The following is a 10,000-nucleotide window of genomic DNA, read 5'->3' on the forward strand; positions in this document are numbered from 1 at the left end:
TCAGTTGAGCAGTTTTGTCATTATTAGTTCATATGTTTTGTTTTATTGCTTACTGGAAAAAATGTTCAAAACTGTCTATGTAAAACACACTCTAACAAGTGGTGTTTATTATAGATTATAATTTACTACAATCAGGAAGATGAATCAAAGAACATTTGCATGGTCCTAAAAGGTGTGCAAGAGGCCTATGATTTGAAAATAGCCCAAAGGTAAACTTAATCCGCCACTGGCCAGATGCATTTTCTTTGAATGTGGGTTTCAATGCTGTTTCAGTGAATGTGAGTTTCAAAGGCAGAAAAGTTTTAATGCTAAGTCTGTTTTCATTTGTGAGAGTGTATTATTTTGTTTAGCAAATGTCTATCAGTGTTTGTGCTATAAAAGTTGAAATACATGTTTTAAATTAAATCCAAATGTCTGTAATAATTGTATTAGTAAAGCACAAAAACAGTATGCACACTGCAAGTTTTGAACAGTGTTTATGGCAACTGGGAAGAAATGGAGAAATAGCCAAGTAATGGGACACTGGAATGGCTGCATGGAAGGGGATGAGGGTACCAAAATTACATGCATTTTGCTTTCACGTACATGTCCAGAATGTCTGACATGAAAAGTTGGCAGCCGTATCAGTAATCTAGAAAGTGTTACTTCTTTTTATGCCAAATTCAAAATATGTGTAATTTTAATATTGCTGTTAATAACTTAGAGTGTATATGGTGCACCATGGTATCAAATGAAAACTTACAGAATTCTGTAAAAGTTACCACTGACACCTGGTATCTGACTACTATAAATCTGGAGATATTAATATCTGCATAATAATAAACTATGCATATATGCATAAATATCATATTTCTCTAAATATTGAAGGTATTGCATGCCTGGATGCTATATGAAACAATATTTCACATGCCTAGTCACCACAGAGGACAGGAAGGTTTCCAAGACAAAAGGGTGCTCATTATCAGAGAAAATATGAATTATTTTCTTCAAATATTATGACTATATGCCATATATAAATACTTACATTAAAATTTTGAGCCACAGTGTGTTTGATAATCCATAGTATCATATGAAATAATACACATTGCTGAGAATAACTTGCACTGATAAGTTGGCATCCGACTAGTACTCCTTTGCAGTTATTTACATTCATTTACCCATTAAATATGAAAATATGCCCACCATTCAACGATTTGCAGACAACTCAAAAATGGAGTGGCACCTAACAACCTGGTTTGTCGGAAAATGAAGAGCACATCCATGTGAACAAATCTTTCACTGGTGGTTGTGGTCTACCTACTATGGTTACAGAGATATTATTGCTGTTTTTATAATTATAATAATTCATTTGACATATTATGGAATTAATTGCGCTATATAAAATTACCATTAGGCCTAGCTAAAATAGTAATTGTGAAGGTGAATGTGTGCTGAATAAATTTTGTATTTTAACTTTTTGTTTTTGTATCTTTTAGAGTTTTCAAGATATAAACATTTGTTTACCGGTAGGTTATAAAACTTCATGGTTAGAATTTTAGCTTCGGCAAAGGCTGTACAGAGAGGATCTCTGCAGGTGTCAGGAGATGTGAAATTCAACTCAGGCTAGGTGTGAAATAACATAATCATGTCAGGCTTATATATTTTATACATACAGGATAACATCCAAGAATAAACAAAGAAAGAAAAGACCAAGGGGCTCCAGCATGTGCCTTACACAGACCAACTAAAATCCCTGTCAGTATACTCTGTATCATATAGACTTCTTAGGGGAGACTTCTGCTGGCCTACAGAGCAATCCAAGACCCAAACCCAATGAACTTGCAAATGGGGCCAGGGCTACCCATTCCAGGGACCTAAATATGGCCTATGACTTAAATAAGACATGCTGAAGGGACAGATTTATCTCCCAGCAGCTGTCGCATCTTTGAAACAGGCTACCAATTCATGTGAAACAGAGCACCTCTATGACACTGTTTAAGAGGAACCTGGACAAGTGGATGGGGCACTAATTCTTACCAGGGATAGCACCCATAACCCACCTGGGCATGGATAGTCATCACTAAATGCAATCTTTGGTACTGACTAGCATTTTTATGGTATTACATTGCAATGAAATGGCTATGCTTAAAATGACTTCCAGGTTGATAGCCTAGTAATTCCCTACGATCCTATGAAAAGAAAACATAGGATAACAGAACACATCTTGTGATATATCTGTCCACTAAGGAATAATGGGATAAAATATAAGTGTGCATCAGATTTAGAACATGGAGGTATTGCAAGAACAGGCACAATGAAGATGCCATGGGCAGAAATGCCACCATGCTATAACATAAACAAGAATAAACCACACTGTTAGTGAAAAACAGAGAGCTGAAAAGTACCACAGATTATGAACATATGACTGTTATAAATTTTCAAAATAGACTTTATCCATAAAACAATGGCACTTAATAGACAGAAGGGAAATGTTCAAGCAGCTTTGATTTAAATGTATAACTCGTTGCAAGAAGCAGGGATGTTGTTGTGTCTTTTGGCTTTTCGGTTAGGGGTTGCCACAGCGGAACTCCAGTCTGCTAATGATTGGCAGTAGATTTTTATGTGCCGAGTTGCCAGCTCTGATGCACAGCCTTCAACGAAGGTATGCCCATTAACGCATGTCTCCAGACAGAAGACGCTATAGCTGAGAATCGAATGGAACAACGTCTTACTGCCAGGCGATAGCGCATGATAATTTCCCTAAATGCCTTTTCCCCATCATAATGTTGCATATTGTTAAATACATTACTGACAGTAACCCAGTCAGAGTTATTTGGGTCACTGTGGATAATATCCCAGTCTGTTTTCATAATCATAGGTTTCCCATGGTAAAGTCTAGAAAGAATGATGAAAGCATGACTTAGCTTGAACTTACTGTTAGGAAATATGATGGCATCATGACCTGATTTATTTCATTATAGCTTCCATTAGAAGCATCTATGAATGATTATACATTTATGACTGAGTCTGATTTTTCCTCTCTGTTAATGATAATAGTATCATGATCTGTCTTATTCACTGAGAGTGTAACCATATCCTAGGTTTCCAGCCTGATATCTAATATATTACTATAATTAGTAATACTTGTCAGTTTGCTCTAAATTGTTTTTTTCAGCATAGTAAATTCATATTTTAACACATTTGTTAAACATTAAAAACTTTAGTCAGTCATAGATTCATAGATTAGTATTAGGCTAACTGCCCTTGTGGGCCATTGTAAGCCTAGCCAGTTACCCCATGTGAAAATCAAACCCCGCACCTTGTATCTGTAAGGTAAACACCTTAACCCTTATGCCAGCCTCTCACCTCTAGTCAAAGTTTTGGTAGCTAAAATAGCCCATAAGAATTATACTTTCAATCAATCTACAACTTTCTGCAAATCAAGCAAATCACTGACCTCCATACTAAATCAAACTCCTCCAAAAACATCAACTCTGATGCATGAAAAGCTATCACAACCCTCATAATGAAAGTACCTGCTGTACTAGCAATACAATCTTCAACAACCCTACTGCCTTCAATAAATCACTTTGACCCTGAAATTAAACTTTTTGTTTTATTTCAGAGTACTCCAAAACAGGTTAAGAAAGCCTTTGATTAAACTGACATTACAAAAAACTCAAGTCCATAAAGATCACATCCCAATTTTCTTTGGATGGCAGTATTATATATTGCAAAACCACTTGTTCACATTTATAGTGTCTCAGTTTCTTGCCCACTACAAGAAAGCATGCTTTTGCCATACTCATATGAAAATAATTTAATCTCAAGTCTCCTTTAGATTGTAGACCAATAACTATACTTCCCTACTTGCTGAAATAGTAAAAAAATCATATAATTAGTTAATTGATCACTTCAAAAATATGATTTTCTGTATACAATCCTGCATGGTTTTGACAAGGATATAATAATGTGATGGGCATCAAAATAGTAACAAACCAAATCTATAAGGCTACAGAGGTAGAACATTTACTTTGCATTAACTTCACAGATACTAATGAGGAATTTTGATTAAGTGGATAATAACATTTTCTCAATGGTTTAACACAAACTAGATGTTATGAAACAATAGTCAAACAGTACTCTTCCTACCTACGAGATAGACTATTTTTAGTTACCAGTGGGAAAAAGTTCTTATAACAATGTCTACTGAAAGCAGGTTTCCCATACGGGTCAGTTCTGGGCTCATTACTATTCTAAGGACTTATTAACTACTTCCTGCCATTAAGTTGCACATTATATGCAGATAATACCATTATAATGGCTTACAACCCATCCCACAACACATTACAAAATGAGTTACAAAACAGATTCCACATACTATGGAACCAGCAAATTAGTCATAAACTTGTCATTGACACTATAGCAGTCTTCTACTATGTTATTCAGAGGAAATAAAAAAATAAAGCAACCATCAGAAAGATAATCACTCTGTAACAGGAGAAAAAAAAACATATTCAGTCATTCAACAGGTCTAAAATTCCTCATATTAAAGATAGCCTCAAGACTCTCGGTTAGGACCTAAAACCTATTATTACGGCTAATAAGGCAAATGATGGAAAACAAATTTAGTGCAAATGTTACCCCTGGAACAACTATCTTAATTCAAGATCAAAGGCAAAAAAAAAACAAACTGCTACTAAGCCAGCACAGCTCCTAATGCCAAACAGCAGGACTGAACGCCTCCCAAACACACATATGCTTTTTCTGGAAGTCAAAGGCAAAGACAACAAGTTGCTGCTAAGCCAACACAGTTCCTAATTCCAAGCAGCAGAACTAAACACCTCCAATAAGCACAGTCAGACAGGTGAAACTCATCAAAGATAAACTCAGCCAGATAGCCAAACTCACTGAAGCAGGTCATTTTAAATTCCAAAGGGATAAGCAAACAAGACGTCAATAAATGAACAACTTCAATTTTATTAAGCACCATGATACTGCTTTTCGTCGGCGCCCTGCACCAACTTCTTCAGACTCTGAAAAATAACAACTCACACTTAAGTGCTGCTACATTTAAAGTCATTGCAAGCAAAGTCTATTACAAAACACACCCTCCAATTACCTTAAAGGAACAGGCACAAGTAGCTTCAATCCAACTAAAATGTTCCTATCCCATAAACACACAATATAAAAAGTTGTATGTAATATAAAATATACAACTATAAAAATAATACTGTTCCTTACATAGCACTTAAATAATGCAATCAAAAGTTAATTATATTATAAAAGCACACTTACTTTAAACCAAATACGCATAATAACACTGACACATTAAAATAAATAAAAATCATGCCATAATATTTCAAATATTGATAAAAAACATTCCATCTACCAAACATGGTATAAAATATATATCAAGATCGCTCAGCCGGTCCTATGTCCAAATCACACCCGATGTTATACCCCCCATGCATCATCCTTCCAAACTTCTCAGCTTAAGGACACAGCTGATAGATAACATACTATTGAGGCCGTGATGATAGGCTTCAAGTCTCAACTGCCACATAAGCTCCTTCATTTCTAATTTCAGGGATTCAGTCCCCCCCCCCCAATTTACATAGTTCAAATGGTCAATGATCATAAATGTAAAATCATGGCCAGGGTGATTGTAGACATGACTTGCTAGGGCATTCTCCAGTTTAATCTTCTTCATGGCATATAAATGTTCATACATGCGTTCATTCAATCTTCTGTCTGTCTTGCCCACATAAAAAGCTGGGCATGACAAACAAGAAGCGAGATATACCATGTGTGTCGATGCAAAATTGTATCTCCCTTTGATAAGGTACTTGGTGTCCCTAATCATGAAATATGTGCCCGACCTCACATATCTACAATGTTTGCATATGTTGCACTTATACATGCCAGCTCTTGGAGTCATGTTGCCACCCCTTCCTTTCTAACATTTTCTTGATATTCAGACCCCTCCTGAATGTAATCTTCGGGGCTGATGGATGCTAGAGCTATAGTGTCCATCATCCAGAAAAATTGGGGTTTGTTGCCAACTGAACTAACAGGACCCAATAATTTAGCGTCGGCCCCGAAGATTACATTCAGGAGGGTTCTGAATATCAAGAATATGTTAGAAAGATTTGGATCTTGCCAAAGCATTTGGCACTGTGCTTCATGCTAGTATCATAATAAACATGTCAATTTCTTTAAAAGTATATCCATGCATTGTCAGGTGGTTAGCTATTTGGCTTATAGATATAAACCACATAGTGAAGGTGATAGGCATCTCCTCAGAAAGTATGAGGGTAACTAATGGGGTGTCCTAGGATTCAGTACTGAGACCACTCCATTTTGACATCTACTTTTCCAATCTCCAGACCAGGAATCATGATCTTTGGGTAAGTAATTTTGCAGCTGATAGTTAGTTTGACATTTTTGCCAGATCTTTGAAGATGATTGTAAACTTAGTCCTATTGGCAAATCTCCTTCTGATACCATTTAATTACAACAGAGACAGACCTTAGTAAACAAATGACATACAGAAAAAGAGCTAAAATTCAATACAAAAATTAGCAGTTTTGTCAATTATGTAAGCAGCTGTCTGTCTGTCTCTCTCAATGTATAGTACAGCCAAACCCTCCATTTGAAAATGATAATGTAGTTATGGATATTGGATGCTGTCTGCTAATTCCCTCACCTTCACCCACCATGTAGTAGTGGTAGTCAGACAATCCTTCTTTTTAGCACAACAAATATCTAAAATCATAATATCCAGCTGAAAATAAACTATTATCCATCTTTATACAGCCCTGATTAAAGCAGCTTTTGAGTGCAATGCCCACTTTGGAATGTAACTTTCTAGACATATTAAGTAACTGAACAGGCCCCAGAGTGCCGAACTAAGAAGAATGTTGGCCTAAAGTCCCTGCACTACCAGGAAAGGCTTGAATCAACCTTCCTTTACTTGTTTTCTTATAGGCTTTTATGTGGTGATCTATAACTTGCATTCTACACCATTTGGAACTTTGTCCTTCTGAATGTCGTGCAGCCGTGAAAATCAAATGACTCCACTAATACTAGAACTAAGGACTTAAATCTCCAGCAACACATACATAAAAATTACGGAAGAGACAAGTTTATTATCCAATGTCTAGCCCACCTCTGGAACAATGGAACAAACTTCCCCTACAAATTAAACAACGTCACATCCTAGCATTAATGCGGGATGACTGGATGGGTACCAATAAATTTACTCCAGGAATGACATGCTTTTCCATTCTTGAAAAGAGTGGGTACTCCATCGGAGTGGGTACTGGCAAGGTGTAAATGGTCTTGTGACTCATTTGCCTTGTATTTCCTATGATCATATGAACTGACTTATCACTAACTTTCCTAGATCTTTTATGATACCCAATCCCCTAAGTAACTTAACAAAAATATCTTGGACTAACTCTCAATCAGCAGCTCACATTTGATATTTACCTATCTACCTATCTCTCTCTCTCTCTTTCTCTGTCTGTATATATGCATATATATTTATAATTACAATCTACAAGTAAGAGCAATCATATGAATAAATGCTTTTAGTGATGTTAAAAAAGGGGGTCTATATTATTACCTTGAAACTGCATTTCTTCAAACACCTAAATGTCGATACTTAAACAGCGAAATCTGAAAAGCGTGAACGGCCACTACCCTGGATTTTTTCACAGGGAAATAATTAGCTTGGCCAGTATCAGGAATTTGCCCTTTTCTCCAATGTAGAGTGATCTCAGAGTTGGTATATTTATTAAGGGAGGTGGGGGGCAAAGCCCCCCACTTGATTAGAGTTTAAAGCTTATTTTCCTGTTGGTTAGCCAAGCAAATTTTTTCCCTGTGAAAACATTTGTGGAAGTGGCTGTTCGTGCTTTTCGGATTTTGCTGATTAAGTGTCAACATTTAGGTATTTGAAGAAATGCAGTTTCAAGGTAATAATATAGACCCAAAAAGGGAATGTTTGTATGAGGGAACATTCTTTTTAATGGTGGTTTTGTCAGGAGCTTTTTGTACGAGACTGTGTTGCAGCAGGGTAAGGGAATTTGCCCTCACCCCACTGTTGTGTGATTTGGGAGTTGGTATATATAATTAGCAAGTGGTATGGGGCCTTCAGTTTTAATTTTTCTAGTTTTTGATCATTTCAGATTCTGCGTAAAATGATTGTTCTTTTTTCGTTCGCTCTTTTGGGCGTTTAATATTTAATGAGACAATTATATATATATATATATATATATATATATATATATATATATATATATGTGTGTGTGTGTGTGTGTGTGTGTGTGTGTGTGTGTGTGTGTGTGTGTGGGTCCACTTCACATGACTAAAAGCTCAAAATACTGACATTCATTTGACAGAGTCCACAATCCCAAATTTTCAACATACCGAAAACTCATTTGACTGACTTCAGAATACTGAAATATGACAATGTTGAATTGCAAAATACAAAATGTTAAGCTAACACGAAATCTACAGATTCATGAATACCAAATATTTCATCACAAATAACATTAACAGTCACAAAACCTACATTCACAATACCAAATAAATTGAACCAATATCACCAATAATTCATCTCACCAAATGAAAATTATAAAAGAAAAAAATGCACACTTACAACACTAATGGCTAACTCTTTCCAAAATTAAAAAAACTACTTCCTTACCTTATTAACAGACACCTGATGATATAAAATCCAACTAGGTGGGGGGGGGGGCTACACCTGCCACCCTCCAAACTATGTATACTAACTCCAGGATTGCACTACAGTGGTGCTAAAAGGCATATGCCCTTTATTTACCTTAAGGTACTGTACACTGTCATTTTGTATTTTGCAATTCAGCATTATCAGCTTTTAGTATTCTGAAAGTCAGTCAAATGATTTTTCATTATTTTGAAAATTTGGGATTGTGGACTCAGTCAAATGAATTTCAGTATTTTCTGCTTTCAGTCATGTGAAGTAGACCATATACACACACACACACACACACACACACACACACACACACACACACACACACACACACACACACACATATATATATATATATATATATATATATTTATACATACACATATTTTGATCTAATAGATGAAAAAAAACATTTCATCTGCTAAAATTTGATGGAAACTGACAAAGCTGGAATACTGCCTGCCCAAGAGAGCTCCCAAATCCTCTGCTGCACCCTGCAAAGTGCTACTAACAAAATGTAATGTTTTATAACTTTGTCAGACCCTAAACAATGCAACTGTCTTAGACTGCTAAAAGACACGTTTCACTGTGACTGCAAGAGTAACACTGCAACTACACACATTAACATTTAAGCTAGTCGTATTCTCATTTCATGACATCATGAGATAAATCTTTTGAAAATATAAGCCCTGCCACCTGGAATACACTACTCACAGTACAAATAAACTATAACTGATTACTGTATATTTAGAGAAAAAGTCACCAATTCACTTAAAAAGAACAGAAATTCAAATGTTTTCGGGATATAAATAATAATTCTTAGGACTTTTCATCTTCCATAATCCCTGTTGTTTTACAAATACTCTGTCAATATACACACGTTTCATTCCATTTTGTAATATTAAATACTGCCTATTTAACTCTCTCAGCTACTGTTTTCTTTGGTGCTAGCACTCCTCTCCTCTGATAATTTCAGCTTGCCTTCTTTGTCTGTATTATAATTAGAAACTGAAGGACTTGTCTAGCAAATATCAACGATGGACTATACCAGATCCTGTTAAACTCCCTATCATGTCTATAGCTATAACTATTATTATTTATTTATTTATTTATCATTTGTTGACTGGGAAAGTCCGACTAGGTTCCACAGAGCCTGTTTTCAGTGGAGGCCTGGGGAGAAATGCTCCAGATGCATGTCTTTGGAATGTGGGTGGAAACTGGAGTACCCAGAGGAAACCCACATGAACACAGGGAGAACATGCAAACTCCACACAGAAGGCA

This window comes from Protopterus annectens, chromosome 7.part1, assembly GCF_019279795.1.
Source record: "Protopterus annectens isolate FY-2018-M chromosome 7.part1, PAN1.0, whole genome shotgun sequence".
NCBI classification, from domain to species: Eukaryota; Metazoa; Chordata; order Ceratodontiformes; family Protopteridae; genus Protopterus; species Protopterus annectens.